A 21,656-nucleotide genomic window follows, 5' to 3' on the forward strand; every position below is an offset into this window, starting at 1 on the left:
TCTGCTGCTCTTAGAAGGTTGAAAGTTTTGGCTGACTTGAGGTGTGGAGAACTGGACTAAAATAACACAGAGTAACCCTCTGAAAATCTGGGTACATTTCCCACAGAATCTGTCTCAACAAGGAACTCCCATTTCTGAGACTGATACATGCATACACACCATTACATACACCACAGAATAATACATTTACTCACTGAAGGTTTGGACCCTCAAGTTCACTTCCCTGTAATCAGGGGAGAAGAGGTTATATCACCGGCTTATTTGTGGAGAAGGTTCTCCAAATCCTTAACCCCCCCCCCCCCCCCCCCCGCCCCAAACACAGAGTGGAGAGGAACTGTGGCTCCATGTAGAGACTCTGGTCACCGGTTCAATCCCTGGCAGCTCCATTTTTAAAAATTCAATTTATACTCTGTCTTCTCCCAGTAAAGAAGGGAGGGGATTTGAAAGTCTTATTCCTCAAACCCAGGAGAGTGACTTTTAGCCTGACTAGCAAGGCTGACAGTGGCAGAGCAAGGATCCGGCAGCTTCATGTGAACAAACAAATGGACAGAGATTCCTGCAGGATAACTGATTTACTTGGGACCTGCAGCTAGAGGTTGCTCTAATTCCCAACTCCCCCTGCTTCAAATCTATGCCTAATGTATCTAATCCTTAACATTAGACATATTAACTCTTAACATATCTAATTCTTAACATGGCCCCAGACAGGGCAGATCTTTCTTCAAAAAGTCCCAGCCCTTGCCTTGATGGCTCAGGCCAGCCTGATCTCATCAGATCTCAGAAGCTAAAAAGGATCAACCCTGGCTAGTAATTGGATGGGAGACCTCCAAGGGAGTCCAGGGTCAAGTACGCAGAGGAAGCCAATGGCAAACCACCTCTGAACATCTTGACAACCCTACAGGGTCACCATAAATCAGCCACAACTTGATGGCACTTCACACATACAAGAAAACCTCCAAATTAGCAGAAAAACCTGAGAAGAAAGTACATGGAGGGTTAACCCCCAAATTATAAAAGCAGCACCTTTAAGAAATGGGTGTCTTCTCAGATCTCAATGCCATACTGGAGGTGCTGGGCAACCACAACAGTGAAGTAGGTGGGGCTGAGAGAGTCCTGAGAAAACTGTGACTAGCCCAAGGTCACCCAGCAGGAATGTGGAGGAGTGGGGAATCAAACCCAGTTCTCCAAATTAGAATCCACCTGCCCTTAACCACTACACCACGCTGGCAGAGGGAGGAGACTGCGCAAGGGAGGGGGTTGTGGCTAACATATAGGTGACAACCAATTTTTCCAGTAAATCCGCTTGATCCTGAAGTAGTGTTTTCTTGAACACTATGAAATCCAACCAACCCCATAGGAAGCTATAGGAGGGCTTTAATGGCTGCATGTTTTGGCTGGGGAGAAATGCTGCAGAGAACCATGAAGAGGTCAAAGTGGACTCTGCAGCTGCAGTGGCCAAGTCTGTCCTAAATGAGTCTCTAAATGGGGGAGAGAATTGCATTTCTGCTCCCTGGAAAGAGCAGCGCTGGGAAATCAGCCTCCACCAGTCATCCCATTCTGCTAGTCTCTGTGGACTCTGGGATGATGTGAAGGGTCCTTTTAAATCTCAGACCTGCTCACAGCAGAAGGAAGGAAGGAAGGAAGGAAGGAAGGAAGGAAGGAAGGAAGGAAGGAAGGAAGGAAGGAAGGAAGGAAGGAAGGAAGGAAGGAAGGAAGGAAGGAAGGAAGGAAGGAAGGAAGGAAGGAAGGGAGGGAGGGAGGGGGGGAGGGAGGGAGGGAGGGAGGGAGGGAGGGAGGGAGGGCCTTTTGTGGACCAATCACTGTCAAACTGGAAAATTCCGGTTGTTGTCTGGATTCCTCCTCTCTGGAACTGGATCTTCCAGGTTACAATTCACCAACATTGAAATTAAACACATGTGTTTACTAAAACATTTACGTGCTACCTTTCCTCTTGGCTCAAATGTTTAAAATCCTCTGAAAAACCACTAGGGACTGACTTTTCCTTTCTGTTCCTGGGTCCTGTTTTTAACGAATGGTGCTTCGTCATTTGATTTTATTATCGGCTGTTTGGAACGTTTTGTGGCCCGGCAGGACAGAAAAAAATCTCCAATGCATTTATTTCTGGGTTTTGTATCTTTTGGCCTTCAGACCAGCTCTGTGGCGGCTCCACTTTGACCAGGTGATTCTCTCAGTAACTGGAATGGACTTGGGCTCCCCCTTCCTCTCTCAGACCACTTGGTTGGAGGTGGGGAGCTGAGGGTCTGTCAGCTGATCCTTCACTGGACCCCCCACCCCACCCCACCAGGACCTCAACTGTTGTGTGGACAGAGAGGAAGGAACATCACTCACCTGCTGTTGGCTTATAGCCCGCCTCTGCGTGTCTATATTTTTCTGCAGAAAAAGAAACAGGCCATGAGGGTCCTCTGAAGATGCCAGACACAGATGCAGGGGAAACGTCAGGAGAAAATGCTACTGGAACACAGACATGCAGCCTGGAAACCCCACAACACTCCAGTGATTCTGGCCATGAAAGCCTTCGACAATACATATCCTGGAAAGGGTTGCTTTCTCCCCCTTTCTATATCCCATAACTAAGCAGCACTTCTCCCTCGGCACCCACCCCCTTCCACAAGCTTGCTCCGTCTCCCAAGGCTACACTTCTACATAAGAGTCCAGGTGTTCCAGCCTGAGAAAGGCATTTTGACATTCCTGTATAGCAAAGCTCTAACACAAACTATGAGGAGGAGTGGTCAGGTGCCACAAGGTATTGTCCACTCCTGGAGATATGGGGAGACCAGACAATACGAAAAGAGGTCTTGACACCGTCCACGTTCAACAGGCCGATATGAGAGGATTATTTGTGGGCAGCAACAGATGTAGGGGCACCATCTGCCACGATCACAATCCTCAGTGGGGATCTACCACAAGAATCTCAAAGATACACATGCACTCGGCCCACCCAAGCCATTCCCTGTCCACTTACTGCGGTAGATGATGACCATGGCCCCCAGCAGGATGAGAGCAGCCAGGACGGCCCCGAGGATGCCCAAGATGAGCGCCAAGTTGGAGGCTGAGGATGGAAGGGAAAGGAAAAGATCATTATTCTGCCTGGCAGGAGCTCTCCAAAGCTTCGGGTAGAGAATGTCCAGCCAGTGGATCTCAGGTCACTGGAGGAGGCCGGCCTTGCCTTGAGGACGTTCAACACAATCCGGATGCAGTTCCTGCCCCCTCCAAACCAGCTGTCAGCCCCCAGAGTCCCCCTGGATGATGGCCCTCAGCCTATTGGAAACAGGGGATATTAAGTGAACCATTTGTGGGTACCCCCACTCCACATACAGGGTCCTACTGGGGGTTGCCCTTGTAAAATGTGACATTGCTCAGGTTGGAGTGGGGTAATTTTTCCTGGAGCCCCTCCTTCCTCCCTGAGCAAAGATTCCCCTTCCGCACTCTGGCAGCCTCCCCACCCCCAAGGGGGCCAGATTCCTCCCCCAACAACCTCTCACCTGGCTCCACCCAGGTGAAGTCCTGGGGCTCTGGGAGGCTGTCATGAGCCACCTGGCACCGGTAGCGGTCCCTCTCCTGGGAGTCCACCTCACATGAGCCAGGTGCAGTAGGTCCCGCCTTGAGTTTGGGGAATGACAACTCCTGCAAAAGTGTCCTGCCTCTGGGTCCTCCCCATCCTTTCACCCAACAGTGACCCCATTCCCTTTGGGGTGAGGAAACCGTGCAACCCGGCAGATGAGGGTCTCCCGGCCATCGTAGCCTGCCTTTTGGGCCACCTTCACGGCTGGGGCCTCTGTGGAAAGAGTTGTGTTAAGAGTGGACTGGCAGGATGGAGGTAGCCTTGAAGGGACTCCATGAAGTCATCCAGTCCCACCCTTGGAGGGGATTCTGCCGCCTGTCTCAACATATCAATCATACTTGGAAACAGTACTTCTGTGGTGGAGTATAAAAATGTCAGCTGAATGGTATTTCAAGCCTTTCTCTTCATTTACTGCATTTCTGCTTATTTATTATGTTAAATAAAGTTCTATTTTAAAATACATGAACCCTTACGTGCATCCTTCTGATTTTTTACACGGCCAGTGGGTGTTGGGCTCTTTCCATGCCAGAAATGTTGAATTCCCAGTAAGCGCCATTTAAAATAATGGACTGACCGTGCCATGGGGTCCTCCCACCAGGGAAAATAGTATCTCAAGCAATGATCACTCCTTCTATCTGTGAACCCCCCGCCCCCCTGCAAACCCTTAGTTCGGCAGCAGTGTGTGGTTTAGAGGGCAAGGATGGGGGCAGACAGAAAGGGGGTACGCTCCCTCAAAACCAATGATCAGGGCTTTGTTTTAGCAGGTGAAGTGGTACAGCCTGCCACCCCTCCTCCCCAGGTAAGGTTTTTCGAGGTTTTGGAACTGCATCCAGTACAGGGCAGAGAAGCAATTTGTGTCCTGGGGGGGCAGCAGACTGACACCACCCTTTTCCTGCAAGAGGAGAGAAGTGTGGAAAAGCAGCTCATCTTTGAATTGTTTTATTTCTGCCCCCATAAATCCTGGAGACTGAAGGGGGGGGGGGCAGCCCCAGCCATTTCCCTGCCTCAGAGAGGGACTCTGGACAGACAGGGAGGAACTCTGCAGACCCACCCCCCCCAGCATGATGGCTCCTCACCTGCCCTCAGCAGCGCCTCATGCCCGTAGTTCAGGTACCTCTGCAGCCACTCCACGCAGATCTCTTCCAGGTAGGCCTTCCAGCGTTCAGCTATGCTCTTCTCTGACTCCCAGTTCCACTTTGTGACCTGGGCCGGGGGAGTGAGGGCCGTCCAGGTGCGGGTCTCCTTGTCAAAGGCCAGGAAGTCCCTTCCGTCATAGGCATACTGATAGTGCCCTCCACTGGGCAGCCCATCCAGCCCCACCTGGCAGCCGTACATCATCTGCCAGGTGTGGAACCCTGCGAGAGACACCCAGAGATGAACCAGGGAGGATGAGGGAGGGGTGGGGGCTCTCCCTCTCTAAATGGAAAGCAAACTCAGGATGGAGGGGGCATGAAGGGTGGAAGGGAGATGCAGAGAGGAAAACCCGTCCCAATGAGGGTCTCTCCCCACCCCCTACTCCCAACCAGGCTGCCCAGAAGGAATAGAAGAAAAAAAAACCTGGGTAAGGCAGGAGCATTTGACCAGGGGGGTGAGGGAGTCCTGCAATTGGGGGGGGGGGAGGACTGCCTGAAAAAATCTCCAGATGAAGGGGCGAGGAGGGGGCTGAGGAGCAGATGTCTCTCCCTTCCAGACTGATCGATTGTGTTTTCTGTACACTTGGGGGAGCGGGGGCGGCCAATTGGCTGGGGTGAGAAAGGACATGGGGGCCATTAGTTGGAAGCAGGTCTAGAAAGGAGGTGCCCCCTCCTGCCCCCCTGCTTGGGGGTCTCTCCAGTGGATTCTGGGGGGCAGGGGCAGTGCTTCCAAAGTTTGACCCTGAAATCTTCCAACACACAAGCCTCTCACACATCCACCCCGACCCCCCCCCCCCCCACACACACAGACAAGTTATCTTGACTGGCATGAAAAATCAATCAGGGGTTTTGCACTTAAACTAAACTAAAAATGGGGGGGGGCAGCCTCTCCTCTTTCAATCAAGGCCATGAGCCTCTGTGCACTTTCTTTGTAAAAGAGTCTGCCATTACATTTGGCTCTGTCCACTTGATTCAAACCTAACAACCTGAAGGATCCAGTCTTTAAGGCCCTCAGTCATGCAGGGCTAAAAAAGGGGAGCGAAATGTTTGGAAATTAATCCCTAAAAGAGTCAGCTCATTTCTCCGTCTCAGTTTCCCTGATCTTGAGGTAGAAAATGGCTTCCCGACATGCCGCAAAATCCAAAAAATTTTTTTCTAAACTTGTGAATATATTTAAAAATAAATAAATATGAATTGTAATACTTGAAAAAAATGTAAGGTGGCAAGTTTCATGTGTGTGTTTTTTGCTTTTTGATAGTTCGCTGGTAAATTCTTTTTGGAAAATGAGTAAAAATATTTTGAAGAGTTCAGTTTATTGGGGGGGGGGGGGAGCAAATATGACCTTGGATGAAGGATTCCAGCCCTGACCAATATGGCTATTTTCTGTTTCACTGAAAAGACCACCTCCCCTCAGGATCGATGGTCTGCCAAGGGATCCCACCAGGAAGTTCTGAGGACCCCCAGCCATCTTATACCTAAGCCCTCCGGGGGAGGGCGGTATAAAAATGTAATAATAAATAAATAAATAAATAAAGTGGTTTGCGTGGAAGGGAGAAATGAGGAAAGAGCTCACCACCACTGACAATACCACTCTCACACGCTGGCCAGAGCAGTCCCTGCCTGGAAGGAGAGCCCCTTCTGAGGAGGCCTGGCCCGGCCCTGGGCCAAATCTGGTCTCTGATGTGTGTGTGCGGGGGGTGGGGGTTACATTCAATATGACAACCTGGGGGTTGGGACCCCTTTGGGAGTTGAATGACCCTTTCACAGGGGTCGCCTAAGACTCTCTGCATCAGTGTTCTCCATCTGTAAAATGGATAAATGTTGAAGGTTCAGGGTCACGAGTGAGCAAACAGTACCAAAGGGTTAAGTGTATTAGAAAGGTTGTTAGAACTAATTGGATTTAGATGTAGTGATTCCAGAAGGAAACAAGGAATTTGGGAACAGCATGATTTGATTATTAGTGGAATCATTTTCGCCAGTAATCCGTCCGGCGATGCTCGGCAAAAACCGAAACCAGAAAAAACCAAGGCTACGCCGTTTGCGCATGTGCTACGCAAATGGCGTAGCAAATTTACGCAAAAAGCGTAAATTTACACAAACTGCGTAGGCAAAAACCGAGGTGCCGGCGAAAACCAAAAGCAAAAAACGGCCGGGGGTGACCGGCGAAAACAGAAAATGACGATATTTGAAGGCGACGATAAACGAGGTTCCACTGTACTGAGAAATTTTGTTAGGGAACAAATAAGATGACTTTCTGGCAACATTTGCCTCCAAGTAAAAGCAGGAAACCATTCAAAACTTCTCTCAGCCTTGAACTTCAAGTTCAAATTATTTTTTTGACTCCACCTCCAAATTCCGGGAGAGGGGTTTGCTAGTGAACAGCTAGTGGCTGGGTTAGTCGAATTACCAAGACGTGTGTCCGTGATTCAGAAGTTTTTGTTCGGTGCATTTGTTCACATCTGGGGGGGGGGGGGAGGAGGAGGAGAAGGATCTTCAGAGGCATGTCATGGTAAGATGTGTTTCCCATATCATTGTGACAGAACTAGAGAATCAGCCAAGCGTGGCTTAATCCTGATGGAGGTATAAATGCTTTGAATAGCTTGACAGTCTCCTGAAGTGGGCATAGAAAGCTGACAAAGTGGGTTAAAGACCCCATGAAATGAGAAGTCTGTTGAGATTGACAGGTGACCTTGTTCTCCTGTCTGCCAGGATGGGCGCCATGTGCTCCTGGATTTGAAATAGTTTCATTCCTATGGACGGAGGGTTTTGGTGTACCACGTGATTAATCTTTTATTTCTCTCTAGATCAATGATTTTCAACCAGGGTTCCATGAGTACCGCAGCTGCTTATGAGCACATCCCAGGCATCATGATGACATTTCATTTGGGTTCTCACCTCCTGCCCTTCTACAGAATCAAATGGATGTGGGGAAGTTGGGAGCCTCATGGGTTCCCTTTAAGACCTGAAAAGCACCATTGTTTGGTTTGCCTAAATTTGACATGGATTGGTGTGGGGGGGGGGGAGATTTAAAGGGAGTGTGTGTGTGGGGGGGAGGAGATTTAAAGGGAGCTCTCCTTTTAAATTCCCCCTTCCATCCATGCCGAATTTAGGCAAACAAACAATGCTGCTTTTTCTCCCATTCCCCCTCTCTCCCCTTCCCCTCGCTGCAACCCCCCCCCACCTTCCCCTCCCAATACCCCTGCTTGTCACCCCCCACACAACAATCACACATGTGGTAAAAAAGCACAGATCATCATGGATCCTCCTGATTTTTCCACAGCTCATGCCCCTGGCCACATGTCTGAACACAACAATCATGCATCCCATGCTCCGTGGCACCACAGTGGCACACAAATATGGTTAAAAAGAATAGATCCTCCTGATTTTTCCATTTGGTCACCTCAAAATCATCATTCACATCACAGCTCATGCCCCTGGCCCAGAGGCGTAGCTGGGCCAAACTGCGCCCGGTGCGCATTCTATATTTTCCGCCCCCCCATTTCCCCCCACGGCGCCCCCCGTCCCCCCTTCCCACACTTACCTTAGTTCTGGTTCCTGATTTTCAGAACTTTTTGAGGACGTGAGCAAGTGTTTTATTTTCAGTAAATGGCCTGATGGGAACTGCATGAGTGCCCAGGAGACGTTGCCAGAGTCCCCAAGGTCTCCTGGGAAACTGCAGTTCCTCAGACTGCTTTTATTGTGAACAGGCCTTTTGCAAGCCTTCAAAAGCCTTGAAAAAAGGAAAGGGAATCCAAGGTAAGCGCGCGAAAGGGGGGTAAAAGTGCAATAGGCGAAAGGGAGTGAGGTCTGGGGCTTATTTTTTTCACACATACACACCCTGTCCCCTTGTAGCTTCGCCACTGCCCTGGCCACATGTCTAAATCATCATTAACATCAAAATTTATAATTTGCGTCGGTGAGCAGCAGCAGCAGAAGGCCACTGCTTTCACCTCCTGCCTGTGAGCTCCCCAAGGCACCTGGTGGGCCACTGCGAGTAGCAGAGAGCTGGACTAGATGGACTCTGGTCTGATCCAGCTGGCTTGTTCTTATGTTCTTAACAATCATGCATCCCATGCTCCGCAGGTAACCGTGAGTGGCACAAAACCCGTCTTTAAAAAAAAATGGCGGACCCGCATGATTTTTCCAACTTGATCACCCCCAAATCACCAATCACATCACAGCTGGTTCCCTTTGCCTCGCGTCCTGAACACAAGCCACCACGCATTCAGGTGCCTCTGTGTAAATCAAGAAAGTGGTGCAAAAAAAGCAGTGGGAGGTGTGGGTTGGGGTGAGGCTTGCTGTTATGCCCAGCTGGCTCTGTGGAAGAGATTTCAGTGGAGAGGGGCTCTACTGGGGGTCTTGCTCTGGGTAGGGGCAACAAATTTCCCTCAGGGCTGCTGAAAGGAACCAGCCAACTTTGCTGAAGTTTGCGTAGGAGGGGCAAATGCTGAGGGCACCCAATTGAAGGTGAAGCTGATGCCTACAGAATGAGTGCCCAGCCATCCAAACTTCAGCAAATCTGCTTGTTTCCTTTTAGGAGATTCAGCAGCAGCCCTGTAGGAAATTTGGTGCCCCCACCCAGAACAAAACCCCCACCAGAGCCCCTGATAACATCTCCACCACAGAGCCAACTGGGCATAACAGCAAGCTTCATTGAAGTCTATGGTGGAAAAAAACAATTAATTTTTCCCACCATAGAATTTGCTAAAGAGCCTGGCAGATTCTCTACCATGATGTAGCTCCATGACAGCCAATGGGGAATTTCTGGGGGTGCCTGTGGGGTGCACATTTTTCAAGGTAGGGCACCAAATTTTCAGGGTATCTTGAGGAGACTCTCTTGATGGTACCACCCAGGTTTGGTGAACCTTTGCTTCTGGCGGCGGCGGGAGATGGGCCCTACTCTTTTGGGGGTCCATAAAATTGAACCCCCAAAAGCAAAGGTCACCAAACCTGGGTGGTGTCATTAAGAGTTTCCTGAAGATACCCTGAAAATTTGGTGCCTCTACCTTGAAAAATGTGCACCCCCCAGACATTCCCCATTGACTGTAATGGAGCCAGGGCAGCTCAGAGCAGAGATTTGACAGCAATAAACTGTTATGTCTCTCACATAACTAATAATTAAAGTAAATCAATTTTTTAAAAAATAGGTGTTTTCCCCAAGGGTACCCTGAGATATGAAGAGTGAGGTCAAGGGTACCGCGAGGTCGAAAAGGTTGGGAAACACTGCTCTAAATGCTGGACTTGGCAACATGGCTGGCTGTGATGTGTATATATTCCTGAGTGCCATTTTACACCCAACTGTTTGTGCGGGTTCTGGTTTATTCCAGTCTGAAATTTAAAACTCTGTAATCACTGTGATATGATCACAGATGGTTTAACTTTTCAGCACATTTTGAAATTAAAAAGTCTCCCCTCGACTTATATGCGGGTTATTACATTTTTTGTGTTTTTACTTTGACGGCCAGCAGGGGGCGCAGTTTTTATGCTAGCGGCACCAACATTTCAGAAGACACTCCTGATATTACCAGCCAAGTTCTGCCTAGCAGTCTGGTTCAGGGGGTCCAAAGTTATGAATCCCCATGAGGTGTTCCCATTCCCCATTGTTTTCAATGGGAGTTATTAGTAGACTTGGCTATCCTTTGGAAGGTCCAGACCTTTGGATCTCCTTCTGAATTGAACTTCATTCAATCCTGCATTGGTCTCATCAGGAGAGTCTCTTTATGACAATTCAGCCATGTCTGGTGAAGCTTGGGGCCTGTGGATCCGGGAAGTTGTCCTATCCCCAAATGCTTACATTGTTTTGAAGCTAATAGTAGATTTTCCATTTCTGATAAAATTCTCTTAAAAATCTAAGTTGGGTTACATTTGGACATACAGATGATGATGAGGAATCTAGTTTTGAAGTGGATTTCAACCCCTGCAGCCAATGCCGGTTGAGCTTTGGCTTTTGCACTTCTAAAAAGTTACCATTGACAACGCATATTGTTCCATTAACCCTCTTTTCCACCTCTGACACAGAGCTTAGCTTACTGTTTTTCTTTTTTAAATTAACTTTCAAAAAACATTTAACCCACCATGTCTCAATTGATGTAATTTTATTAAGATCTATTTTTATTTTTGAAACTCACTAGCAGGCTGCTGCATTTCCCACTCCTCTAATTTCTGGCAATTTGAAATAAACAAGTTTTGTGTTCTTTTGGTAAAATTAGGTGACTCGACTTATATGCGGGTCGACTTATACACGAGTATATACTGTAAATATCTATTTCTGTTTGGGTTCAGTGGTATTTTTGTATATGGTTTCTTCTGCAACTTGAACCCTCTGTGTGTTGGCTTAAAAATTAAACACCTGCACACTGTGGCAGTAGAAGGTGTGTCAGTTGGCGATTATTTCTCAAGTACTGAGTAGACTTGCAATTTTTCTTACAGAAAAGATATCCGTACTATTGTGTATATGCCATCAAGTATCAGCAGACTTATGGCAGCCCTGTTGAGTTTCCAAGGCAAGGGGCGTTCAGAGGTAATTTGCCACTGCCTGCATTTGCGTGGTCTGAGAAAAGTTTATAGAGAACTGTGATTGGCCCAAAGGTCACCCAGCAGGCTCCACGTGTAGGAGTGGGGAATTGAACTTTGTTCGCCAGATCAGAGTCCGACACTGTGTTAACCATCAGAATTGCCCTACGTCTCTGCATTTAGGAAATGAAGTCTCAGCGAAATGCCAAAATGCCATGGAAACGAATCATGCGTTTCCATATTCCTTTTGATTGCTTTGTATTTTGGCAGAGTTTCTATGCAACTTATTCAATCAATTTTTTAAAAAAATCAGTTCTTTGATTAATGGATGCACGAGTTTTGGTAGCCAATCAAGTATCACAGTTCTTGCCAGAGAGAAAGGGCAGAAAAATATGCAGTGCTTAATTTTTTGTACGTGATTTCTTTATTCTTAAACATTGTCACTGGTGGATGTAACCTCCTGTCTAATTTCACCAACGATAGGCTAAAGGTGACCTTTATGGTGGAGAACTGAACTAGATGAGTGGACAGAGCTACCTCCACAGTGCGTCGTGTGCAGCTCATGTGGGTTGCTGAAATTAGCCGATCACCAGTTTTCAGAGCCTTTGAGAGTGATTTTCTGTGTTATCTTTGAATTTTTCTGAGGATTATCTTAGCCCAAATAATTTCCACATAAAACTGCCAGTTCCTTTAAATATAACATTAAACCCACCCTGAGGCATTTCTTCCTGCCCCCATTTCCCATCAAATGAGTGTTTCATGTACAGAATTAACATCAGACACTTATGAAATTGTGGGTACTAAACAGAAGTCAAAGCACAGACTGTATGCTAAGAGAGATCAGACTGCTTAGCTTAACTGGAACATTTTTCCAATTCGTGATTTTCCTCTGTAAAACCTATTAAATATATTCCTGCCACACATTAATTGTGCATTTGTGACAGGAAAAAAAAATCTCCAGAATAGCCAAACTGATCCTGATTAAAGGTGGGCAAACCAGATAAAGTATTTTGGAAGTGTTCCTTTTATGAATTGTTGTCAGAAACAAATGGGAGCTGAGTGGCCTCTATTCATCTGGATGGGTTATTACTTTGATGCTGAGCCTGGGACCATTTGATCTAATGCCAACCTCTGGGGCCTTCTGCACGGGACATTTACAAAAGACTTCTCACACTGATGTCCTGAAATGTTTCCTCTCTCTTCCCTCCCTTCTTTTCTTTCAGCATCCAGTCTGAGGTGTCATTGGGCTGGCCTTAACAAGAGGCATTACGTGGCTTTATTCTTGGATTCTGCAACCAACCAACATGGCTTCCTGCAACCAACATTATGCTTATTTATGACTGCCCTTTAATTTTACATGACTTTTAAAAAACGCCCTGTCAGTTCTCTCACTGACTATGAATCTACACCAGGAACTCTGAGCACGGCCATTCTCATTCCGCTGTCAGGTAGATGTGGAACTCATTGCTGCTTACTTAAATAGATTGTAGAATCTTAAATGGGGTAGAAAATTGATGGGAGGGGGGAGGGAAAGAAAGGGGAAAAGGCGGTTTGGAAGGCACACAAGAATGCACACACATCAATGTACTGAGCCAAACTATACCAAAAAAATTATTTTAAAAAAAAAGATGGGCAAGGATGCAGGAAACGAGTGGAAGGTTGCATCCCTGCAAGCAACCTGTCCACATCCTCAGACTGCAAGAATTGAAACTGATCCATCACAACCTAACCAGACAGTTTACTGGATGCTTCCACAGAAAACTACTCAACGGTGGCATCCAATCCTGTGCAGATCTTAGTCACTTTATCATGAAAGTGCATGAGTGAGTTGCAGAAGATCTCCAGGGGTCCAACCCTCTGATTGGAGGATAGCAAGCCATTCACCACCTGAAACAATTTTATTGGATGGCTACCAGCGGATGCAGCGATGGTGGGTGAGAAGTAAGCTTTTTTTGCCACCTGCACTGCCACTTGATAGGTCCAAACGTGGGCTCTAACCAGTGTCTAGTCAGATCCGCAATGTGCCTCCAACCACCTGTGCTCTAGTTGTCGTCTCTCCTGTTTCATCACCCGCAGATGCTCACAGGAATGGGCTCTACAGGCTGGACAAGAAAGCTCAGGAGAAATCCTGTCAATGGCCCTCTTGACCTTGGTGTTCCACAGTGAGACCAGGGCCTTGACAGGAGCACCCACCATGTCACCTGGAAACTCCCCCAGAGAACTCAGGAATCCATCAGATTCCATCCTTCTCCAGGGGTGGGACATCACAATAGGGCCCTCACTTCTGTGGTGGGTTGGGGAAGCCATCAGCCCCAACTTCACCAGGTGGTGATCCATCCATGGCAAAAGGCGAGTAGATGCCCCCCCAATCAATGGATTAACTCCTATCCCCCCTGTGGAGAAAACTGGATTGAGGAATCTCCTACTACATGGGTTGGTTCAGAAACAAACTGAGATTGTCCCATGGTTTCCATGAGCTCCTGAGCCGGTTTATCAGAGACATCCTCAGAGTGGCAGTTGAAGTTCCCCAGAACGACAGTCCTAGGAGACGCCAACACGACCTCCAAGATCGCCTTGTACAGCTCAGGCAGGGGGGCTGCTGGGCAGTGGGGTGAGAGGGACACCTGCTGCAGTCCCAACTTATCTCTCTGGCTGAAAACCCAGAACAAACTCTCAACTCCAAGCACAGGGTAAGAGGGGCTCCAGGTGAGCATGAATGACTCCCTATGGACTACGGCCACCCCACAACCCCCCTGAGCCTCAGGTGCTGCATCAGATAACCCGGGGTCAAAGCTGGGTCAGCTCCAGCCTACCCAGTTTCCTTATCCAAACCTTTGTTAGTCAAACCAGGTCAGCCCCCCCATCTGGAATCAAGTCCTGGGTGTGGACTGTCTTGGTTAAGGCTGACCTGGCATTCAAAAGCCGCCCCACCAGGCCAGGGGCAAGTCAGCAGCCCTCCCTACTTCCATTATGCCAGTGCCCCTTCTGGAAACCTTCCTCCTCTGACCCCCACTGCCATAACACCCCCTGCCCAATATCATCAGAATGCCCCCAGCCTGCCTGCTCCCCTCCCCCCAATGGACTACCCACCCCCCATCAGGTCTTCTGAGCTCCCCCCCCCCCACCCGCATGCACTTGAGGCTCCGTGTCTCACTCAGAGGAAGGACGATGGAAAGACCCCCACGCAGTCCCTCACTCCGGATTGGGGGTCTACTATTTGGGGACATTGTTCCACCATGACCTCTAGTGCCCTACACCACTTCCCCCTCCAAGTGGGGATGGATAACAAACAAAGGACCCAGTGGGAAGGGTCACCCCACTAATAAGGCTGCCAGCCAACCCCTTCGCCCACTCAACTGAAACAAGACCAAACGGGAATGAATAACAAGAAACAGAAGCTCCCACGAAAACTTGTTGGGCCCAATTCATGAGGCTGCTTATAACCCTTCAAGCTTTTCCTGGTCCACACGTCAAAATGAGCCTCCCCTCCCCCAAATACTTCCAGGCACCATTTCTGGTCCTGCGTCTGCAATTGGCTGGCTGCTCCACCACTAAACGCTGGAAGCCTGACATGGTACAGACCCCCGGCCCTCTCCATTATTGCCCCCCTTTGCCAAAAGGGCCCCTCAGTCAGTGTTATGTCTTAGCCTGGTCTGGCGGGGCACCCCTGGGAGCAGGTCTCAGAGGGAGAGGAAGGGACAGTGTTGGTTCCAGATTCCCAGACACTGCTTGCAAACGCAGAGCCTGAAAAGTCAGTAGTTCCTGCAGGACCAGGTCCAGAGGCTCAGGCAGAGCGTTCAGGCTGGGATCCACAGCCAGATCCAAGCTCTGAGATTCCCCAGCCGCTTGATACTAAGCCAGAGGGGACCCTGTCACCCCCCACCCCCGTCTCCAGAGCCCCAGGAACAACGCAGGAGGAGACTGTGCACTGGTGTACAACAAAGAAGTGCAGCAGCAGGTTAGCAGCTATGGAGCGAGCTGCATTGGATGGAAAGTCTTTGCAGGAGCCAGACTAGAGTAACCCAACTGCAAGAGGTTTCTGCACTAGTGAATGGGAGGATGGCTGTAACAGAGAGGTTGCAGGTGAGCTAGCTTGTGGCAGTTTGCAGGACACTAGCTGTTTCTAGCCTTTGTCTTGGTTCCAGGTTTTATGTACTCATTAAATGGCTGAACCTGCTAAGAACTCTGTATGGACTATCTTTGGTTCCTCACAGCCTGTCTACAACAGTAAGCGGGAACGCCATGTCTAGAAATGTCCAGGAGATGCCAACAAAGCCATGTTTTCTATCTTGGTTTTCTATCATGATTAGTAACCTGCTTGGAGCCATGAGGAAAAGAAGGGACATATATTGTAATCAATAACAAAAGGAACAGACTTGTCGTTGTAGATGTTTTGGGGCTATAAATGGATTTGCAGTTGGCCAAGGATCTGCAGCCTAAGTTCTGAGTGCCACTTCATAGCGCTGAGGAAGGAGATTTCCTCAGAGGGAAACTCTCACACTGACCAAGGTCCACATGTTGTTCACGTTTTCGTTTTTGAGAGCAAACCCCCAGAGATCTGACAGGGGGACCTTTGGCTCTTGAAAGATGATGTGCTGAAAATCTTGTGGGTCTCCAAGGGAAGGCCTGGGCCTGAATCCAGGTGCCCAGAGGACAGAGGGAGAGGCAGCAAGCGGACATGTCCCAGCAGCTGACCTGGAGGACCTTCCAGAAACCTCAGACAGGCCAAGGATACCTGCTTCCACACAGCACAAAACCACATCCTACACTGAGGAGGGACCCTGAGAGTTGGGGGCAAAGCCCCTAAAATTATACAAGGGGGATTTTTCCTTGAACACCCCCTCCCCCCAACAACAGTCGGTTCCTGGCTCCGTGGTGTAAAAGCAGAAAGGGCCAGAGGCCGAGATGGGAAAGCAATCACAAAAAATGAGAATGTTTGATGCAATACAAGAGCCCTGAGACACAGAGGTTGGAGTGTCACGCTTGGATTGGGGAAGCCCAGCTCTGAATCCCCAATCTCTCGTGGAGGCTGGCTTCAGGCGGGACGCCGCCTCTCAGCTTAACCTTCTTGCCGTGTGGAGAAAACAGAGGCAAGGAGAAGGATGTCAGCCATTTTGGGGAGAAAGATGGAGCACTAAATAACTCAATGGGGCAGCCCCCAATACAGAGACGCTTATTCTGACAGCCTACAGAATGTCCCGGGTCTCTGGTGCTGGTGAAATCAGTCAGCAAGAGCTGGTCTCCATGGCTGCCTCTCCACTCTCGAAGGGATGGGAGATCCCCCTACCCTGGAAGCCCCCCTCTGCTTGAGGGAAAAGAAGCTCAGGAGCCATTTGGGGCCCACCTGCCCCAGATGCTGGCAGCAGCCCTCCCCCACAGAGTGATCAGCACCTTCATCCATGGAGACTACACTGCCCTGGAAGCTTCTGGGGGGCTCCCACTCTGCTGTCTTTGCACACAGGGGGGTGGGGGGTGGGGTTGCTCCTTAGGGATAATAGAGACAACTCTCACTGCCACTGTTTATGGGGACAACTAATCTCTCCTCCCCTCAGCCAGGCCAGAGCCGCCTCCAGAGTCCCCTCGCTGTTCTCCCCTGAAGTGTGTGTGTGGGGGGGGGGGAGCTCTCCCTCTGGAAGCAGCTCTCCGCTCTTTTAGTCCTTGTCGGTCTCCCACGTGTGCTCCTGATTCAAAGGAAGGAACCCTCCAGGAGGCAACCTGAGAGCAACCAGGAGTTTGGGAGGGTGGGGGGTTGTCAGCCAGGTTGCAGTCCACTCCCCCCCCCCACCCCTTCAGGTCTCCTAGAAGCAGTTGCTGGGGCCGCTCTTTTATTTTCAGCAGAAAGAGTTGCTACGACCAAGTCTTGCAAGGAGAGAGACATGGGGAGGGGGAGGCCAGGTCAACTGTGAGGAACCACACGGGGAACCGACCTTGGCTCTTTTTAAAGGGGGGGTTATTGTGGAGAAGGACTCCTGGGGCTTCTCAGGCATCCCTCTTCACAGCGACAGTCCTGCAGAGAAGTCTGATGGCCTCCATCAGGGTTTGGGGCCTTGGTTGGAGAGCACAGAGTGCTGAAGCTGAGTGGGGCTGGGACTGGGGAGGGGGGAGCAGATGGCCTGGGGGAGAGGCAGAGGGGCCATTCTGAGCTCCAGGAGGGAGGAGAGGTAGGGCACAATATGGGAGGGGGGGGGCTGAAGCGGGCCTGTGCTACCAAACCCAGCTCTCTCCCTCTGTTGCTCCTATGGGGTCTCCCCCAACCCTTTTGCCTGAAAACTGAGCCCAGAGGCAAGGGGTCTCCAGGCCAGGAAGGGGTCGACTCCCCCTGGACAGTGACTGGGATTTTTAGGAAGAAATTGTGTGTGACAAGCGGAGTGAAGCCGGGAAGTCTTTCTGAAGTAAAGCAGGAACTACTCTCCAAGGAGAAGCAGCTCCCCCCCCCCCCCCCCCCAATATTCCTTCCTTCTCAGTAGCAGCCCCCTCCCGTCATTGTCTGTGGGAGAAATGGGGGAGGGGATCCCCCCCCCTCCACAGACAGCTTCCAAGTTGCAAAGTGTGGGAACTGAGCTTTTTTAGGTTCCCCTTTCCTGGGGTTTCTGAATTCCAGTCCCACAAGCCCCCACTCACCCCCTCACCCCCAATGCCCATCATGGCAGCCAATGGGCCTTTGATCTCCCCGCCCCCCACACACACCCTGTGCAAAGAGGAGTGTCTGCCCCACCCTCCTCCCTCCCCCCATCGTGGGTGTGGGGAGAAGAGCCTGAAGTCTGGGAAGCACTAAGGGGAGGGGGCTCCCCTCCTGTCTCCCTCCCTCCTGAGATGCCTCCCCTCCCCTCCTCTTACTCTAGATTAGAAGCACTGGGGGGCGGATCTGCTGGCTGCCCCCCCCCACTCACCTCCATGGCTCTGGTTGTAGCGAGTCCGCAGGGTCTCCAAGTCAACTCTGAACACAGCCTCATTGCCCTGAAACATCTGGCTCTGTCTATCCCAGTAGCCGGGTTCATACTGCACCACCTTTTCCATCCAGGGCACACCGGGCACAGTCCTCCTGGTGTTGCTGTCGTAGTAAGCAATAAGTTGGTCATCCACGTAGCCCACAATGGTGAACCAGGGAAGCCCCTGGCCGGGCTGGGACACTGCCATGTTGAAGTAGCGCATGGAGTGTGAGGAGGAAGATCCTGGAGGGAGGCCGGAGAGAGAGGAGAAGAAGAAGGGAAGAGTTAAGGGTCTGGAAGGCCTTTTCCGCACACGTTTCCAGTATGACCATAAAACGTTTCCTCTGTGCAGTTCGATGTTGTTTTCCCCTCGTCTGGTTCTGAAAACGATTCCAGCCACCTTTTTGTCCCTGATTTCTAAAAACACTTTTACAGCAACATTTTTCTCTGAAACATTTCAGAGCCGGCTTCCCGCACGGTGCCATCATACGGAAACGTTTCTTTCCCACCACCAAAATGCCAGCTGTTTTCTGCTCCCTTTTTCCTCCCTCCCCTCTTAAATTTTAAGCTGGCTGCCTTCTTCCTCCCCCCACCCTCGTTTTTCAGCAATGCTACGAATCATCGTAGCAGCGCAAGTATGGGAAAAAAACTTTTTAAAAATGACCGCCAGGAAACAACATTTGAAGGAAGGGAGCGCGGACAAACTTCTTGGTAAACAACGGGGTGAAAAAAGTCTTTGAAATGAGCTCAGTGTGTCAAGCAGCTTTGAGTTGAAATATTTGCAGCTTCAAGTTACCAATCTACAGGTGAGGCCAGGAGATCTCCTGGAATTAAAATTGATCTCCAGAAAACAGGGATCAGCTTTTCTGGAGTAAATGGCTGTTTTGGAGGGGGGTGGAAATCCATGTCCTTCTATCCTGCTGAGGTCCCTCAAGGCCCCCCAAGTCTTCAGGGAATTCCCCACCCAGATTCACAGGCCCCCAGTTGAGCGGGAACAGACTGGTTTCTTCAGAAGAAAACAAAACGGACCCCCTCCCAATGGCTGGCCGTGCCTCTCTGGATGACGCAGCACAGAAATTTATTTTAAATAAGGCATTCTCCCTGGAGAAGTCTTGCAGAGGTCCTTGTGGTGGTGGTGGTGGGGGGAGTCTCCTTCAGTATATACTGCTGGGGGGAGGGCAGAATTAGGTGACTCTTTTGTAGGAAATGCTGCCAGAATGAAGAAATTCATAGGGGAAAATGTGATAACCCCCCCCCCCAATGAGTCCAGAGTCAGAAACGTGGGGTGGGGGTGTTGGAAAAATGTCTGAGTTCTAGACCAAAGTTCCCTCCAGACTCTCCCCCCTCAAAAGAAGGTCCCTCCCTGGGCCAACATCGAGGGACTGACGTGGGTCCCTGTCTGTTGTTTACCCTGTGAGGCAGAGCGTGGGTTGCCAATCTCCATACGGGGCCTGGAGATGTACAACTCCTCTAGAGACACTTTCTCCCGGAGGAAATGGCTGCTGCTTTGGAGGACGGGGCCAATGGCATCATACCCTGCTGACGCCCCTCCCCTCCCCAAAAACTCCCCCTCCCCGCCCACCAAATATCTCCAGGTGTTTCCCAACCCAGAGCCAACAGTGAAGATCCTTGTGCTGCTGCCACCAAAGCGACATTTTTAAAAAATGTGCACAGCCAACCATACATCCGAGGGCCCCATCGGATAAAATCCACACCTGGTCCCAGCCGCTTTCTGAAAACACTCTGCGGGCACCAGGGAAAGTTTCAGCAGAGTCCACGGGACCACACTGGGGACCCTGAAGTAGAACATGTGAAAGGGCAGGGATGCCACAGGCAAATCCCTGGATTGGGGGGGGGGGCGGGAATCTCCACATCTATTGTGCCTCCCCCCACCCTCTTCCATGAGACAAGTAGCTCCGTTCTGAAACTCCAAGTCCCTCCCTTGACCCACAGCCTGTAGGAACAGCAGCTTTGTACGGGTGTTGGTAGCACGGAGACTAGCCAGAAAGAATCAGTCAAAAGATACCCCGAAGGGCCATCCAGACCAACCCCTTTACCGAGCAGGAACACACCATCAAAGCACTTCCGACAATTCTGAGGCCATGCGCTCCACACCATTCACTGTTAGCCAGGGCAGTTTGTTTTAAAAAATACACTTGAATGGGAGGTTTCTTCAAAGCAGACAACACACCGAACCACCTCGAGGCCTATCCGCCTGATCTCACAAGTGTTTGTGGCTCACCAGCTCCTCTGAGATCTCTCCCACCCCAGCAGCCTTTTGAGCAAGATCGAGGCGGAACGGGAGGTAGACGGAAACCACAAGTGAGACTTCTCCCCCTTCAAAGGACAAGATCTTCCCTTTGGCCAGAAGACACAGGAAGCCTCGGCAGCAAAGGGCAAAATCCACCCACAGAAGCCAAGGGAAACCTGACATTTCGTTTATCTGAGAACATTTGTGCAGCTTCTGTTTCTTGCTTCTCACATGCAAAGGCAGATACCAGCCGCAGGCGAGGAAATCAGCAAAGAGGCCTCAGGGTCATGGCCTAAAGCATCCCCCCCCCAATTAGGTCTCGGACCTTGAATCAATAAACAAACTCCGCATTGATGATCAGCAGTATTTATTGGTAGGCAACAAAGTACCCAGCTTGTTAAAGCCAGTTCTGGTGAACCTGGCTCTTGATATCCCCTTTATTCCGATGTTAATTCCCCCCTCCCATTTTCCCCAAAAATGAAAGAGTTATTTAGGAGCTGAGGCACCAACAGGCGATAGAGTGAGATAAAGACACCTGGCGTCCGACCCCCACAGGGCAACAGAGACATCCCTTTTCTCATGAGACCAGAAGCGTCAGGGGTAAGCCTAGTTATCTACTCAGCATGTGAAGCCATAAAATAAGCTCAAGGAAAGAATGTCCCCCTTACAGCAGTGGTAACATATAGCAGATTGGTTACATATATCTTGTGGCAATTACATTGAAGTGTAATTCACACACACACACTCACACACACACACACACACACACACACACACAAGCTTTTAAAGGTCCAGTCTGAAGAGGAATCCCTGTGAGCTCAAAAGCTAGACCCTGATTTTTGGGTCAGGCCTCAGAAAGGGGATGAGGCGGCTTCTGTCCTTTGTGGCCTGGATCTAGAAAGCCCCAGAACAAACTGCATCACCCCACAGGACCAAATGCAGGGCAGTTTCTTCTACCCCACAGCCCTGCCAGACTCCCTCTGCCCCCCCCCATGACCTCTGGCTGCCACAGCTGGACAGGTGGATGGTCAAGGCTCTTCCGAACACCAGAAGGCCTCTTGCTGCACCCTCCAAGTGGACACACCTGGCCTAAAATACACGCTCATGAGGCAGGAAACCCCACAGAATTCAATGGGGCTTCCTTCTCAGGGGGAAAAGGGCTTAGACTGACGGCAGGGTCATTTCAGTATTTATTATTATTATTTTATTAGATTTTTATACCGCCCCATCCCCGAAGGGCTCTGGGC

At 50.0% G+C, this 21,656-nt stretch overlaps 2 protein-coding genes and 1 pseudogene across 2 annotated transcripts in view; all 3 read right to left on the reverse strand.

The window, feature by feature from the left end:
- The window catches only part of LOC125428554 (zinc finger protein 420-like), a 577,239-nt gene that overhangs the window by 318,698 nt on the left and 236,885 nt on the right, over window positions 1-21,656 (reverse strand). The gene's annotated exons all lie outside the window — the stretch shown is intronic.
- Window positions 1-21,656, reverse strand: part of LOC125428839 (zinc finger and SCAN domain-containing protein 32-like) — a 665,212-nt gene that overhangs the window by 261,669 nt on the left and 381,887 nt on the right. The window lies entirely within an intron of this gene.
- Window positions 1,780-18,400, reverse strand: LOC125428803 (annotated as a pseudogene).

Source organism: Sphaerodactylus townsendi, linkage group LG03 (genome assembly GCF_021028975.2).
Source record: "Sphaerodactylus townsendi isolate TG3544 linkage group LG03, MPM_Stown_v2.3, whole genome shotgun sequence".
NCBI lineage: Eukaryota > Metazoa > Chordata > Lepidosauria > Squamata > Sphaerodactylidae > Sphaerodactylus > Sphaerodactylus townsendi.